Here is a 16683-nt window from a genome sequence, read left to right as displayed (position 1 = left end):
GCCATTATCTAACCCAGGGTGGTGTGGAGTGCAAAAAACGATGGATTTAGGCCCAGATCATTGTACTGGGGTGAATGTAAGACATTGATCTACATTCTGTCCATCAAATTGTTTTTTGTAATTTTCTCCGAGAATATTTAGAACACATTCAGATGCTGTGGTTAACTAATGAACACAGGGAGCACCTAATGAGGCCGTTGGATTCTAGCGAGGTACTTGCCGTACTTAATGCAATGATTGTTGGAAGTGCTCCTGGCAGGACAGCCTTACTGTTGCTTTCTATAAAGAGTTTAAGGAGCTGCTTATTCCACACCTGATTACACTTTTTGAGGAGATGGGGGAGGACGGGAAGATGCCCCGCCTCAATGAGAGAAGCCCTAATAGTTACATTGTTGAAGCCAGGTAAACCCCCTAATGAATGTTCGTCTTTCAGGCCTGTGTCACTTCTTAATGTAGACACCAAGTTTTTTGCTAAAATCTTAGCTAACCGGCTTGCCCCCTCTGGTTCTCTGGGCCAGAGAAGTCAGGGTTTGTTCCAGAGCACACTTTGTCATATAATCTCAGGACTGTGTTTGGGGTGATGCAGCATATCAAGCCGGAGATCAAGGCTGCTGCAGTCTTTCTCTATGCAGAAAAGGCCTTTAACTATGTTGAGTGGGCCTTCATGCAGGCTGTGGTGAGACTGATGGGGTGGGAGAGGTTTTCCTTCAACTGGTGGTGGTCCTAGACAATTCCCTACTACCAGGGTAAGAGTTGGTGACATAGTCACTGCCCCCATCAAGATCTCGAGGGGCACTAGTCAGGGTTGCCCATTATAGTCTCTGCTCTATGCCCTGGTGGCGGAGCCCTTGGCATGCACCTTAAGGGAATATCATGGACACAGGGGGGATCGGCTTCCCTAAATACAATCTCATTGTGTCTCCCTATGCTGATGATACGCTTCTGTATATCAGAGACCCAGAGTCCAATCTGTGTCCAGTGCTGGATGAGAGGGTGAAATACGGGGAGCTCTCTGGCCTTAAAATCAATTGGGCTAAGTCAACTATTTTCCCTTTGTCTCCGGCCATGGAGACTATCGAATTAGATTACCCCCTCTTTTGCACATCTGATCCGGTGCGCTACCTGGGGGTGCACGTTTATACAGATTCGGAGTTGGTCATCAGCAAGAACTATGGTAAAGCAATTGCTTAGCTAGAGGAAGATGTGGAACACTGGATCCGCCTTCCTTTGTCTCTATTGGGTTGCATATCCCTTGTTCCCCTTTTGCATCACTTCAATGGGTGAGACCGACACAGTGGATATATGACATGATGAAATGGTGTTTGCACTTTTTAATGCCCTTTGTTGTCCACAGAATTAATCTTGTTGTAGTAAGCTTTTGGTAGATCAGTGGTGTGGTATATCTCCTATAAATAAAAGTCTGTATATATTTGCATATATGTCTATATGTAAATACAAAGGTTTGTATTTAATTTGTTTTAGGTTTCCTTTGTGCCCCTAGTCCTGATCAGGCCCAGACGAAATGGGCTGAAACGTGTCGACCTGATAGATGAAAGAAACCCTTACAATTTTGACTCTTATAAAAAGGAAATTTACAACACTATCTAATATAGAAAGGGGTTGAAACTTATTACTCCCCTGACTGGTGTTGACACAAGAGCTATCTTGACGATACGGGTTGCGAACCATAGTTGGTAAAAAAAAATGTTTATCGCAGCCCCTTAAGAAATTCAGGCAACAAGGATTCTGTTTGTGAGACAGAAGACACTATATGATTGTTTATGTATGTTAAATGTATATGTATATAAAAATGATTTTGTATCACTTTTTCATATGTAGATATTTGATGTGCCTTTTGACAAATATATGAATAGAGACAAACATCTGGATCTCAGACCGGTGTGAGTGCTTTTCCAATAAGACAAACGATTTGAAGAGAATATTTCTCCCTTGAGGGATTAATTAAGGTTTCCTTCAGGTTTAGAAATTATCATTATTTTTTATCAATTCCGCTGCATCAAGATTTGTTTTTTGCTGCTAAAAGCTTTTAGGGTCTGTATCAGCACTACTTGGTTGGGAAGGAGACGAGGGAGACTGAGGGTGACTGCCCCACTTGACGGTGTTAATTTGGTTGGGATCTTACACTGCAGGTGGGCTGAAGCCTGACCAGTTAACCAGTGCATGTTTCGGAATTATTTACGCCCAAGGCTCTGTTAGGTATGGGTAACACATTGATTGCTGTATGTTCATGCATTTATTAAGCCCCTGGATGTGTTGATTTATCTATATGTAACAGACTGGGTAGATGCTTAGTAACCAATTCATGACTGTGCACACTGTTCTATGCTGATGTACCGCTGTAACTGATTGGGATATACGTTGTGCTAATAAAAAAGGACAAGACAAGTAGGGTCGAAAAGTCATCGACTATAAGAGAGCCACAAAAAGTAAACATTTCTTGCAAAATTGATTGTACTAAAACTCCCAAGAGCTCCTCTTCTTATAATACCAATAACCCTTTCTGCATCTTGTCCTTTTTTATTAGCACTATGTATATCGCACTTCTTTTGGTTATGGTCACACAACTGGTGGGTCACAAAAAAACACTGTGAAATGGGAAAATGTATATATTGCAAATACACAATTGAATATTCCGTCTTTGCCTGTTTCTGTAATTTTGAATATCGTAATGCAAAATAAATTACACCTACTTCGGCTGAAGTGAGTACAGTTGCAATAATTGTTTTGTGGGCTTCTATAAAAATAGTTAGAATATTAATAGACCTAATTGAATTAAGATTCCATCCTAGATGTTTCTCTGTCTCTGCTTCATTCACGCAAGATATACTAATTCTTGCAGAAACAATGACAATTTATTTAATGAGTTCCTTGTAAACATTATTTTTGCTTATTAGCAACACCTAGTTGGGAGGGAGGGAAGGTGTGGGAGCAGACCACAAACCAATGACTTGTGTGTAAAAGGCTGCTTTATTGAAACAGGTGCACATAACAATGAAACAACCCTAGGCAACTGCCTTACAAAACTAAAACCTCACTAATACAACAAAGTGCCTAACCCCTGACCCCGCCCCGCCCCTAGAATTTCCATAAACCCGCCCCACCCATACATTAACATATTGCAATCAAATACAAAATATTGCATGAAACTATAACCCCCTTTACTTCTACATTTCACCAAACAACCTCCCCCGCCTGCCTCTTTACAATTGTAAATCAAACAACATGTCTACTCTAACTTCCAAATTACCTGCCTCCCCTTTCCTTGTCGATAACCCAACTTGAACCATGACCAACAAAACTCTGCCAACCACAGCAAACTTCCAATAAACCCCGCCACCCATAAAGTGGGGGGTGAACTTCGGACCCCCACCTTTCTGCCCCCCAAAAAGGCTGCTAACATACACCTGAAGACGAATGTTTCTGGACATTCAAACATCTAGACAAAACTTCCCTAATTTCCAATACGTACAAGTCCATGCCCACTCGGGATAAATGCACCCCATTGTCTCTGAAAAACTCCACTGATTCAAAACGGATGTCCCTAGGACTTACCCGACCAAAACCTACCACTCTACAAAACCTAGATACTTCTATGTTCAACTTTTTCTGACCCTTGTCCACTGCGCTAGGTTTCACCGCGCCTCTCCCGACCCTCTGAGGCACCAATTCCGTCCACATCACGTGGCACCCTGACCACTGCTCCTTCAGTAAAGAAAAATCCTTCTTCATTGCACGAATTAGCACCACTCCCTTGTCCCTGCATAAATCTTTCTCACCCAGGTGAATAAGTAACACATCCGGGCAATGCCCCGCTACCTTCTACTTATTCAAAGAAGGAATTAATTCCCTCCAAAGCATACCACCTTTCCCTCTCCAAACGATGTTAAACAAACGTTTATTAAATCCCAACTGTGCTCCAAAATAACTGCTGCACGCTTGCACATGAGCCCATTTGCTAAACCAGTGTCCCACTATCCAGATGGTAAGTTCTTCGGAATGTGGGCCCGCCACGGAACCTGAAATGAGAGAAAATAGCATGAGAGTCACAAAAAGGAAGATGACACATGTGCCTCCCCCGTATCCTTTTGAACATAGCGCTGAAAACAGTCTGAACACCAGCGCCCCAGCCGCATGATGTCCTCCTGCTACCAGCCCCTGTTACTTGCTTCAGTTGTGGCCGCAATCCTAAAAGAGTGTATCCCATAGCACACCCCTTTCAAGCCTATAGCGTGTAAGGCCCTCCCCAGCACTGTACGCAACTGATACTCCGTCACCCCCCGCCCATCTGCGTACTTGACCCGTTGCGTGCTCATGACGAGCTCAGCTCGTCATGAGTCACGATCGCGCTGTGCTCATGGCGAGCTGAGCTCGTCTGGAACGCTGCGCCATGCCCAAGCGGGGATAATTCCCCTGCTGTGCTGGGCGTACCATTGGGACGGGCGTGGTTGTGACGAGCTCAGCTCGTCATGAGCACAGTGCCACCATGCTGCATGATGAGCCGAGCTCGTCATGAGCACCGCGGCGCTGCGCGCGCCCCCCTCTCCCCAGCACAGCAGGAGAATGAGCCTGCGGTGGAGGGGTTAAACACCGCCTTCTCCCGAGAAACCCCCCTCCGGACAACGAGCACCACCGCCGAGCCCATCGCAGCTGGCAAGTACAACTGGGCATTGCCGCTTCCAATCTGACCCCCTTTCCCTGACCCCTCTTGTCCGTTTTAGATCTGCTCCACCAAATTTGAATACCCAGCTCCAATGGAATCACATCCTGCCAGCGAACCCCCCCTTCTCCATTTCTCCCCAACAGTTCAGAAACACGAAAAGCCCCAAAAAACATCCACACTATCAATGTCGCAAACAAAGCGGACTCAAACCCATCTCTACAAAACCTTCGGTAACACTGCTATCAAGCGACCTAAAATCTTCCCGGACAGAGGCTGCTGCACCGCCCGTTTGCTCCCTAGCCCACCCCTCCAGAATCCTCCTCCCCAATTCACCGGCTGACGGGGGGTAACCCCATAACAGTTTACCCATAAAGGCAATGCCCGCCAATTTCCTGGAGATGGTCACCCTGGAAAGCCCCTTGTTAATGAGGGCCAGAATAAACTGAATCATATCTTCAGACCGAAGCCAATGCTCCACCTGCCGCTGATCACCCAACGCCAGAAAATCGCTTCATGCCAACTTATAAGCTGACCACGTAGCCGTGGACAACAAACCAACCACCAATTGTAGCACCCTACGTTGCCTACGTACCAAAAGTGAGCAGGCATTGGTGCTGGTGTCCTGTCTGCCTCCTTGGCCAGCCCACGGAATCTCCCCCACTGTGAACGAGACAAAGCATTGGCGATGTCATTATTCACGCCGGGTACATGCAATGCCCTAAAAGCTATGTCATGTCTGAGGCCTCCTCGAACAAAAACCCTCAACAACTTCAGGCTCTGCTTGTCTCTTGCTGACTGCCTATTCACAATCTGAACAGCTGCCATGCTGTCAACTCGAAAAGGGGAACTAAGGGGAAAAACTCCAGAAAGGCAATACTCCTTCCCCCCTCCTTCCACTTTGCGGCCACGGCTCAGCACACCATCTATCCTGCCAAAAAAAGGCCAAAACCTTCCCCGCCAGCCGCATCAGAAATGATTTGTCCTTCCCACTCAACGTCGACCTCCCAAACCAATCGCACTCCGTTGAAGAATTGCAGAAAAACAGTCCACATACGCAAATCCTCTTTCACCCCTGCCGAAAGGTGTACATGGTGATGAGGTAGATGGTGCCCTGCCAGTGCCCACCCCAGCCTCCTGCAAAAGGTCCTCCCAGCCCGGACCACCCTGCACGCAAAATTAGGAGGGACCAGGATCACCTGTATGTCCTTAACCATCACCTTCTGTTTTGACAAAATGTTTTGCAAAAGCTCCAACATTTTCGCCTTTTTGTCATCTGGCAATCAAGCCAGCATGGCCACCGAGTCAATTTCGATCCCCGTGACAGAGCCGTGCTGGGACCCATTGTCTTTTCCGGTGCCAATGGCACCCCAAGTTCATCCATGAGCTCATGGAAAGTGTCCAGTGCTGCCTGGCACTCCACGGAGCCAGGTGAACCGACAAAAAAGAAGTTGTCCAGATAGTGCGTCACCAACCTCTGTGTGTAGGAGAGTAGGGTCTGCTTCCTATGGTCACCCCCACTTTTTGCTGTGATTTTCTGGTTTTTCGACTTTAGTGTGGCTGTGGGCCTGCTAATCAGAACCACAGCCCAGCTATTCTCTCTCTAAATTGATACCGTGTACTTTAGGTACATACCAGATTGGGTATTGGGTTACCTTTGTGAGCCCCTGTATAGAGTACCATAGGTACCCAGGGCATAGGTGCAACCAAGGCCTACCAGGGGCTGCAGCATGTATTATGCCACCCCTGACTGGCCCTCCAAACTTACACCACAGGCTGATCACTCAGCTTGGGTAAGGTGGTGTAATCACCCCTTACTTAGATATAGTATACCTATATCTACCTTATATATAGACACATATGCACCTATAAGTCACCCCTATGGTAGGCCTCGACAATCCTGGAGGCAGAGTGCTTGGTTTTATGTGAGAGGGTGCCCTAGCATGAGCTGAGTCCCTCTGAAGCTTTCGGAACCATCTCCTTATAGCTGTTCTGTGATATAGCCATACCATATACTCTTAAGTGCATTATAATCCTCGCGGTTAATGCTAACTTTGGTTTGGCTTTATCAAAACATGTTGTGTAACACTTTGGAATACTACCCCCCACCCCCAATTCTGGTGGCGGGGGTAGCATTCCACCCTTCTAGAGGGAAAAGACATGTATGTTACTGCTTTACCCGGTTAAAGTTAAACAGAGCCTCATCATCACAAAATGGATGCTGCTGCCACAGACACGAGTCTGACCTTCTGTTGCTGGGGGAAACTCCAGCAAGGGTGGCCTATACAATGGGTTTCCTGTCCAGGGAGATGCCAGCACCTCCCCAGACAGGGGTTTTGTGTATTGGGGCAGGGGGGGCTGCATTCATTGAATGCATCTAGACACTGCCTGGGGCACACAAGGTGCTCCATGCATATGCCCGGTTCAAACCAGTTGCAGGGGCACTCCAGCTCCAGCTCTGGCACGAAACTGGACAAAGGGAAAGGGGTGTAACCACCCCCTTCTCAGGTCCACCCATAGGAGGGACCTAGGCAGGTAATCCAGCCCCTTAGCTTAGTATAAGTATAGGAGCTGTGTCCCCAGGACTTTAGATTATCCTGGAAAGAAACTTTGATACAGAACTCTTGGACCTTCAACATTCTATTCTGAGTAGAAGATGTAAGACATCTCCCTTGTGGTCAAGGAGTGACCACCGGGTGCAAACAGGCACCACCAGTAACTTGCTGGTCTGCTTTGTCAACGCTCCCGCCGGAACCCGAAGACTCAACGACACAGAAACTGGACTCTTAGACTTCTCTAACCCTGACCCACATCCACAGCTAAGCTGAGACCTGTGGCAGACACGAGAGATGTGGGACCGGACACCCTGGACTTCCTGCATTTTGCTAACTCCTTAACTACCGAGGTATCCTTGCAGTTGTGCATTGGGGTACGAGAAGCCCCAGACCCGAGCACCATTTGCACCGAAGCTCAGCCCTCCACACTCCACGAGTGCCACGTGGGGCCCGCTCTTGCATTTCAGCTTGATGTTTTCTCCCGGTTCCTTGCCCGTTGGCTAGTGAGCCCCCTGAAGACTTTTCTTTTGAACTAAACTGCTTTCCTGGTTGATCCAGGCTTGCTCCAGCTTCCCTCCAAAGGAGAAGCACCACAGACCTTGCTGGTCTGCCACAAGCCAATCTCGACATCCTGCATGGGTTGCGGTTGCCAAGGCTTGTTGGGTCCAATCCGGATACCGACACCGCAGTCAACTAGATCCTTTGTGGGACAGCTCGAATCCAGTGTCTGGCCATCGTCGATGCCTCCTGGACCTCGTGCCTGAAGAGACAAGCTCACCTTCTTCACCTTCAAGCACGCGACATCACCTGGTTTCCTTCCTGGTCACTGGCTAGTGGCCCAGACTTTGTCCCCCTCTGCTTTCAGGTTCTTCACATCGTTGATCCACCCTTGGATCCACCCGGACACTTTTCCTCTGGTCGCCTGCAGCACTTCTTTGCAGATCTCCATAGAAAATGACAACGAAACCCGACACCAAAAGGCACCTATGCACCCAGCTTCCCTGGGTGAGGTAACACGAGTACTCTGGTGCTCCCGTGGGTCTTGACTCTCGAAGTGTCCTAGTCTAAAGGAGTTTTGTCGTAGTCCATCCGGAAGTGTCCTTAAACAGTAACTTTGTAACTTCTTCTTTTCCCATTATAAGTCAATGGTAACTCGCGACTGTGTTTAGACACTGCGCGTGCCTCCCGTGGTCCTCCTACTTCCTAACCTTTGGTTGTTTAGTGTAGTCCCAGTGATTCTACAGGCCCTAGGCCTGCTGTCTCACATGGTTCTTATACCACTTCCTTAGTATATGGTTTGTGAGACCCCTAGGGCATAACTGTATTTGTGCAACTTATCATATGCTAATTGAGTAACTTGTGATGTACTTTTATCACTGACCTCATAAAGAGTGCAGAGGGGTGGTGTTTAGAATAAATACATATATATTTGATATATACCTTGTGTGGTGTCCTTTCATTTGGTATTCAAGGGATTATAATTGGTAAACCAGCTTGCTTCACATGCTCTCTGAAGTCTTAGCCTATGACTGCTGGTCCATGCTACCACTAGGATAGCTTGTCTATAAGGTTGACTTTACAACCACCATCAATAAGGGTCTATTAGACTGGTGCAAGGTGCCCACTAGAATAGTGGACATCATATGCCAGGCTAACTTCTCACCGTGCGTCACCAACCAGTGACCCATACGCTGCATGAAAAACCACTGCAGGAAAGTGCTAAAACACACAAACAATACACAAGACATCTTGACCTTGTTAGTAGGTCACTCCCCCACCACACAGCTCTACCTGTCTGTCCTGACCCTGCCCCAGATGCCGCTGCTGTAGAAGTTGAGGCCCTCCTCCACCCGCAGGCTACCACCTGCGCCTCATCCCTGGTGGCCAGTGGTAGGCCTTAGGTTTGTATCACTGTCACTGTCTGTCTGTCTTCCCTGTACTGCCCATACTGTCTTCTGGTGTCTGTGAACGCTGTTGCCTGTCTACCCCCTGTGCCTGCATTCTTATCTGTTACCGTTCTCTTGCCGTTTGCTCCCCTGATTGCACTTGTGTTTCATGCCTTCTGCTGCTCTGATTGCGCTCGTTTTTCTTGCCTTCTGCTCCCCTGATTGTACTCGTTTTTCTTGCCTCTACTCCCCTTTGTGCCTCTATGCCACTCATTTCCCCCTATTTTTTCTGCCCTTTCTGCCCTTTCTTGGGACCTTTGTGCCACTGTGCCACATTTTTCCCCGTTTTTTGTGACCTTTTCTGCCCTTTTTTGTGACCTTTCTGCCTCTGTGCCACTCGTTTCCCTCCGTTTTTGTGACCTTTCTGCCCTTTCTTGTGACCTTTCTGCCTCTGTGCCACTTGTTTCCCCTGTTTTTTTGTGACCTTTCTGCCCTTTCTTGTGACCTTTCTGCCTCTAATCCACTTGTTTCCCCCCGTTTTTTGTGACTTTTTCTGCCCTTTCTTGTGACCTTTGTGCCTCTGTGCCACTTGTTTCCCCCCGTTTTTTGTGACCTTTCTGCGTTTTTTTGTGACCTTTGACCCTGCTTGCAGGCAGGTCGCCCCCACGCCGCTGCTTGTCACCTGACTGCCTAGTTCCTGCCTCCTTGCTGCCTCCTTGTTTCCTGTGTTTTTCCCTCCCCTCTGCCCTGTGCACCAGTTCCCCCCCCCCCACCGCTCCCGATCCAACCCTTTCCCGCCACTGCATCCCTGCGGCCCCCCCCTGCACACCCATTCGCCTCCCGCGCCGGCCTCCCAGCTGCTTCTCCCTCCCAAGCCACCTCATATGCAGGCCGGGAAGCAGCCGCCCAGCGGGCGCGCCGCACCCATCCGCTCCTGGACCACGCCCAGCACCAGAACCCCTGGACCCCGCGAACGCCACGACACCAGAATCCACTACGACGCCAGCATCCTCCACGCACTCAATGCCAGCCGAAACCACACCGACTTCCAGGCCGCACCAAAACGGACCCACAGACCCTTCTCCTGCCACACATGCAGCTTCCACCTCGACAGAACCACCAAACCTCCAAGGACTGGACCCAACCACCTCTGCTGCCTACTCCTCAACACCCGCTCCGCACGCAAACACGCCATCGAGCTCTGGGATCTGCTCGATACCTCCGCCCCAGACGTGGCCTTCCTGACCGAGACCTGGTGGAATGACTCCTCGGCGCCCGACATCACCATAGCCATCTCGGATGGCTACAAGATCACCCGCAGGGATCGCGCCAATGGAATCGGAGGAGGAATAGCCATCGTCCACAAGTCCACTCTCAAGGTCGCCACCCACGCAGACGACACCCTCAACCCCGCCCAACACCCGCGCTTCCGGATCCACACCGACCCCAACACCACCCTCAGAGGAACACTCATCTACAGACCCCCCGGGCTCAGTTCAGCAACTCCATCGCCGACCATGCCAGCACCCACGCACTCGCCTCCATGGACTACATCCTCCTCAGGGACCTGAAATAACACCTCGAGAACAACAACAACGCCAACTCCGCCACCCTGATTGACAACCTCGCCAACCTGGGCCTCAGACAACTTGTCACCGCACCCACCCACGCCGCCGGCCACACGCTGGATCCCGTCTTCTCTACAGGCTCCCACGTCACCTTCGACCCCACCACCGAACTCCACTGGACCGACCACCGCTGCATCCATTTCACCTTCAAGAAACCAACCACGCACCACTACACCCAACAGCTGCCTCGCCGCTGCTGGAGCCAAGTCCCCGAAGATCAGCTGATCACCTCCCTTGCCAAGAACCCACCCAACGACCCCACCAACCCAGAGGCCGCAGCCCGAAACCTCAGGCAGTGGATCGAAGACTGCGCCAACACCCTTGCCCCGCTCAGGAAACCCTCCAACAGCCACGTCAACAAGAGAGCCACCTGGTTCACCGACGAGCTCCAGACCTCTAAACGCGCATGCCGGAAACTGGAGAAGACATGGCTCCACACCGGACAACCACAAAGCCCACAAGGACGCCACCCGCAGACACCACCACCTCATCAGATTAGCCAAGAGATCCTCCTTCAAAGACCGCTTGGATAACAACGCATACAACAGCAAAGAGCTCTTCAGCATCGTAAAGGAAGTCTCCAACCCCAGCGCCAATGACATCCCGCCCTCACAAGAACTGTGCGACTCACTACCCATCTTCTTCCACCGCAAGATCGCTGACATCCACGACAGCTTCAACACCACGACCGCCCTGACTACGCCAGACTCCACCTCCCCTGTGAACACCACCAGCGCCAACCGTCTGACCTCCTTGTCCAATGTCAATGACGACGAGACACTCAAGGTCATGAACTCCATTCACTCAGGATCTCCGTCTGACCCATGCCCACACCAGGTATTCAACAAAGCAGATGCAGCAATCACACCCCAACTACGGAAGGTCATGAACATCTCCTTCGAAACAGCGACATTCCCGGAAAGCTGGAAGCATGCCGAAATCAACGCCCTCCTCAAGAAGCCCAAAGCAGACCCCAAGGACCTCTAGAACTTCCGGCCCATCTCCCTGCTCCCGGCAAAGATCATCGAGAAAATCGTCAACATGCAACTTGGACCCGTCCCAGTCGGGATTCACATGAAACCACAGCACCAAGACAGCCCTCATCGCTGCCACAGACGACATCAGGCGCCAACTAGACAACGGCGAAATCAGCCCTCATCCGCCTTCAACGCGGTCTGCCATCGCACTCTAAAGATACGCCTCCTAGAAGCCGCAATCCAAGAGAAGGCTCTTGACTGGACCACGTCCTTCCTCTCCGGCAGAACCCAGAGCGTCCGCCTCCCACCCTTCCGATCCAAAGCCACCGACATCATCTGCGGCGTCCCTCAGGGCTCATCCCTCAGCCCAACGCTGTTCAACGTCTACATGGCCCCCCTCGCACAAGTGGCTCACCATCATGACCTCAACATCAGCTCCTACGCTGACGACACCCAGCTCATCCTCTCCCTTACCAAGGACCCACACACCGCCAAAACCATCATTCATCCTTGACTCTTCCCTCTCCATGTCTAAGCAGGTCAACGCTGTCTCCTCCTCCTGCTACAACACCCTCCACATGCTCCGCAGGATCTACAAGTGGATCCTGACCGAAACAAGAAGAACGGTGACATAGGCCCTCGTCAGCAGCAGACTGGACTACGGCAACGCACTCTATGCAGGAATCCCAGCCAAACACCTACGATGACTACAACGCATCCAAAACGCCTCCGCCGGACTGATCGTCAACGTCCCCCGCCGCAGCCACATCACCCCCCACCTGAGAGACCTACACTGGCTCCCCGTCGACAAGAGGATCACCTTCAAGCTCCTCACCCACGCACACAAAGCACTCCACAACGCCAGACCAGCCTACCTGAACAGCAGACTCAGCTTCCACACCCCCACCCACCAGCTCCGCTCTACCAGCCTCGCCCTCGCCGCTGTCCCCCGCATCCAACAAATGACCTCCGGCGGCAGATCCTTCTCCTACCTCACCACCAAGACCTGGAACACCCTCCCTACCCACATACGGCCGACCCAAGACCTACTCGCCTTCAGAAGACTCCCCAAGACCTGGCTCTTCGAGCAGTAGCAGCACCCCCTCCCCTCAGCGCCTTGGGACCCTCACGGGTGAGTAGCACGCTTTACAAGTACTCTGATTGATTGATTGATTGAAGACATCGAACAACCCATCGGCAAAGCTTTGTCCACGTACCATATACCCTCGAAATGGATACCCAGAAGATCTCAATCGTCTGGATGGACTGGAAGCAACCGAAAAGCCGATTTGATGTCACATTTTGCCATTGTAGCAGTTGTGTCCATGGTCACCACCATTGACATGGCTACGTCAACTGAAGAGTAAGAAACGGAGGCCACCTCCTCATCAATAAAATCATTGACTGAAGCCCCTTCCGGCCACAACAAATGCTGAATCATACAAAATTGCCCAACTTCTTGCTTGGGCAACACCCCGATTGGCGAGACAATCAAGGTCTCCATTGGCCAATCATCAAAGGGCCAGTCATGCTCCCCTCCCGAACCTCTTTTTCCAATTTGTCCTGCACCACTTGCTTGTGTTCTGTTGCTGATTTAGATTATCCGTCCACCGCCTCTGTCTTGGTCCCTAGTACCCCAAAAGAAACCCCCATCTGAAACCATTCAGCAGGACCTGCTTTGCCCTCAAATCATCATACTCCCGCAGGCCCTCTTCCAACACCACCAACTTAACTGGCGTACAAGCCTTTGGGCCCAGGACCTTGAGGCCCCTTGCTAACCCTGTTACTCTGGAACTGCTGTGATTGCCCCGCTGTACTACTGCCTGACTGCTGCCACTGCTGGCCACCTTGTGGCCAACAGTTGATCAAGGCATGGCGGCCGCCACATTTGGAACATTCATGTCAAAACCTGCATATTCCCGCACGCACAGGCCTTTATTAAAGTCCCAGCATGCGCCTGCCACCCCTGAGTGTGCCGCGGCTGTGCCCCCAATCCCTCCCCGGGTGGGCTTCCCCTGAAAGGGCCGATACACTATAGGCAACCCACTCACTGTGAATATCATTTAACCCTATTTTGTGGCCCCCGTAGTATGTTGCCACAAATCTGTGTCCAACTTCCCCCCATTTAGTTTCTGGATCCCACGCCATTCTGGCCCGAAACTCCTCTTCATACAGCGCCCACGCGTATTTCCCCCCCCCCAGTGATCTGGACCTTCCTGATCACATCCATGTTCTTAAATAAAGCGATCACCGCTCAGGGAATTTTTCAAAATACACACTTGTGTATATCAAAAATGCCGCCGTCCAATTCTCTATGGTCAAGGGCACTTTAGGCTGTTTGGCAAGCTCATATTCTTCCTCTTTAGACCCCTCTTTGGACCATACCTCTCTGTGTAAGAGCTTCAACATTTCCATGTATTCCCCCTTCCAAATGCGCTCTTTGGGAGACAACTCCCACAGGTTTTGTCACTCCCATATAAGGAAGCTTCTTAATTTTCAATTACTTACTCTCCATGCCTTCCTTTTTCCCTTCGGCAACTGTGTCAGTGTTAGTCACACTTTCCACTTTGGCCCCACCTGTGACTCCGCCATCCCGGGTTCCAACTCCCACATCCACCACGTATATGTCTTTTTGTAAGTGCCCCTCAACCTCCCTAGACCCCCCTCCTCCCCCATCCCCACTGACACCATGATAGCCTTATCCAAGGCTCCAACGGCCTTAACTGGCTCCAAGGAGGGCATCCAGACAGACGTCATCCACCTTGGCCTTGAATCACTCCCTCCCGTACCACACAACCCCTTCACCGGATGACCCGGTTCGCTTTGATATGTCCTAGCTGGAGCCTGCAAAACACTAGGCAACATGTGAGAGTGCCCCCCTCACCCTCATCGTCCAGTAATTCCCCTTCTTCAGGACTCTCCTCATCATAATCCAACACTATCGGCTCCTCCACCTGGAGCCAATCACGAGACCACTCGTCTCCACGATCCCTACCAGACCCATCACGCACACCTTGCGGCGGAGCCGACTGTACACGCTGGTACTCCTGTCTACCCTCAGCTCTCCCCTTCACCGACCGGGATGGCCCGGTGGTCCACCGAGATCTGCTGTCCTTTGAGGCCAGAGAGGTCGAACCGGACCTTCGTATGCTGGCCGCGCCGGCTTCCCTTGTCGATCCCGGGTACGCCACGCAAGACGATCTACTTGTCGTTTGGGCCAGCGAGGTCGTACGAGACCTTCTTGTGCCGGCGGCGGCGGGTTCCCCCATCGTTCCTGGGTACGACGCACCAGGCTCCACCCTCCTTTCACCTCGGCGCACAGGGGTCGCACTTGACCCTGCTGAGTCAGCTGCACTGCGACGATCCTTGCACTGCAATGAAAGAGGTTGGACTGATGTGCTGGGTCCCTCACCTCTAAGCCCCCCTTACCACACGCCCGCCACGAATATAACCCTTCTGACGTCCCCGGCACCCGCTGTCCCTGTGCCAGCCCCTCCGGCCGCACACCCATCCTCCGCCCGCTCCACTCCAGCATGGCTGACACCATGGATGATGCAGGGCCCAAACCACGGCCAGTGCCCCCCCTCGCCCAACCTGCCCTACCCTTCCTCTCTGAAATGTGGCTGAGTTGAGGGAGGCATTGAGGATGGGTGTTAGCGCTTAGCTGATCAGTAGGAGTCCTTTGGTGAAGGTGCAGTGGGGGTAAGTGTTAGATGACATCCAAGAGGAGATGATCCTCATGGTAGCTGTGATTTCGAAAGTGATCATAAAAGGCCACAAAGTCAGTTTTTGTTCATTGGCTATAATGGGAGGTTGAGTTGTGATGGGGTCCAGATGAGGGTCAAAGTCGTTATACATGGAGGTGATTTTGTTATAGAAGGATTCTGAGAGTTTGTTGCAAAGGTCATGTGAAGGGTTATGTTACTAGACCCTGCACAGGAATGGTGAAATCTTTGATGATGGCGAAAATGTCCTTGCTGCTGTTAGTGCGGTGTAAATGGGATCTGCAAGAGCTGTACGCTTGGTGTTCCGTGTCTGTTGATTGTAGTGTCTTAGGGCTGATATCCACCTAATTAGTGGTGTCTCTTAGTCAGCAAGATAAATCTTTTCCGGGTTTAGCTGCCTGCCTTACTAAGGTATCTGAATGGATGGACCTGTCCTTTCTTAAGTTAAATGGTGCAAAGACAGAAATCATGATCCTGGGCCATGCATCCCCGAACAACTTGGACCTTATGTGGCCCAGCTGTCTTGGTGCTCTGCCTGCCCCAAAGAAACAAATTAAGAGTTTGGGCGTTTGGTTGGATTGCAATCTGAACCTCTCTGCGCAAGCATGCAAAGTGGCAGGGACCTGTTATGGTCTTCTTAGATGGATCCATAAGGTCCTTCCCTTGCTCACATTTGATGCAGGCAGATGTTGGTTCAGGCCTTCGTCTTGTCTCGGCTAGATTATGCAAATGCAGTCTATTTGGGTGCGCCACATTGAACCATTAAGAGATTACAGATTGCCCAGAATTGTGCGGCCCGTTTTTTGCTGAACATCCCTAAACGGAATTCTGTTAAGTTGGCGCTTGGTCAGCTGCACTGGCTCCCTGTTCAAGAAAGAATTAGGTTCAAACCCATGTGCATTGTCCACAAGTCCATCACTGGTAATGGCCCCCCTTTTTTTCAGTCCCTGGTGCAACCCTATTGCACCAGGAGATTATTAAGATCCAATGATAAGCGACTGCTTGTAGTCCCTAGGATCAAACGGGCCCGGTCTGGAGGCCGGTTGTTTTCCTATAATGCAGCCAAATTTTGGAACTAGCTCCCAGATTTCATTCGTCTTGAATCTGACCATTTTAGATTCAGGAAGCAGCTGAAGACTCTCCTCTTTCCGTAATCAGTGGTGATAGAATGGTGTCACATAAAGCGCTGGGATGCCCATGGGTAGCCATGTGCTATACAAGTGCGTATTCTATT

Source organism: Lissotriton vulgaris, chromosome 3_1, assembly GCF_964263255.1.
Source record: "Lissotriton vulgaris chromosome 3_1, aLisVul1.2, whole genome shotgun sequence".
Taxonomy (NCBI): Eukaryota; Metazoa; Chordata; class Amphibia; order Caudata; family Salamandridae; genus Lissotriton; species Lissotriton vulgaris.
The sequence above is the reverse complement of the archived record's forward strand: the minus strand, read 5'-3'. Positions refer to the sequence as shown.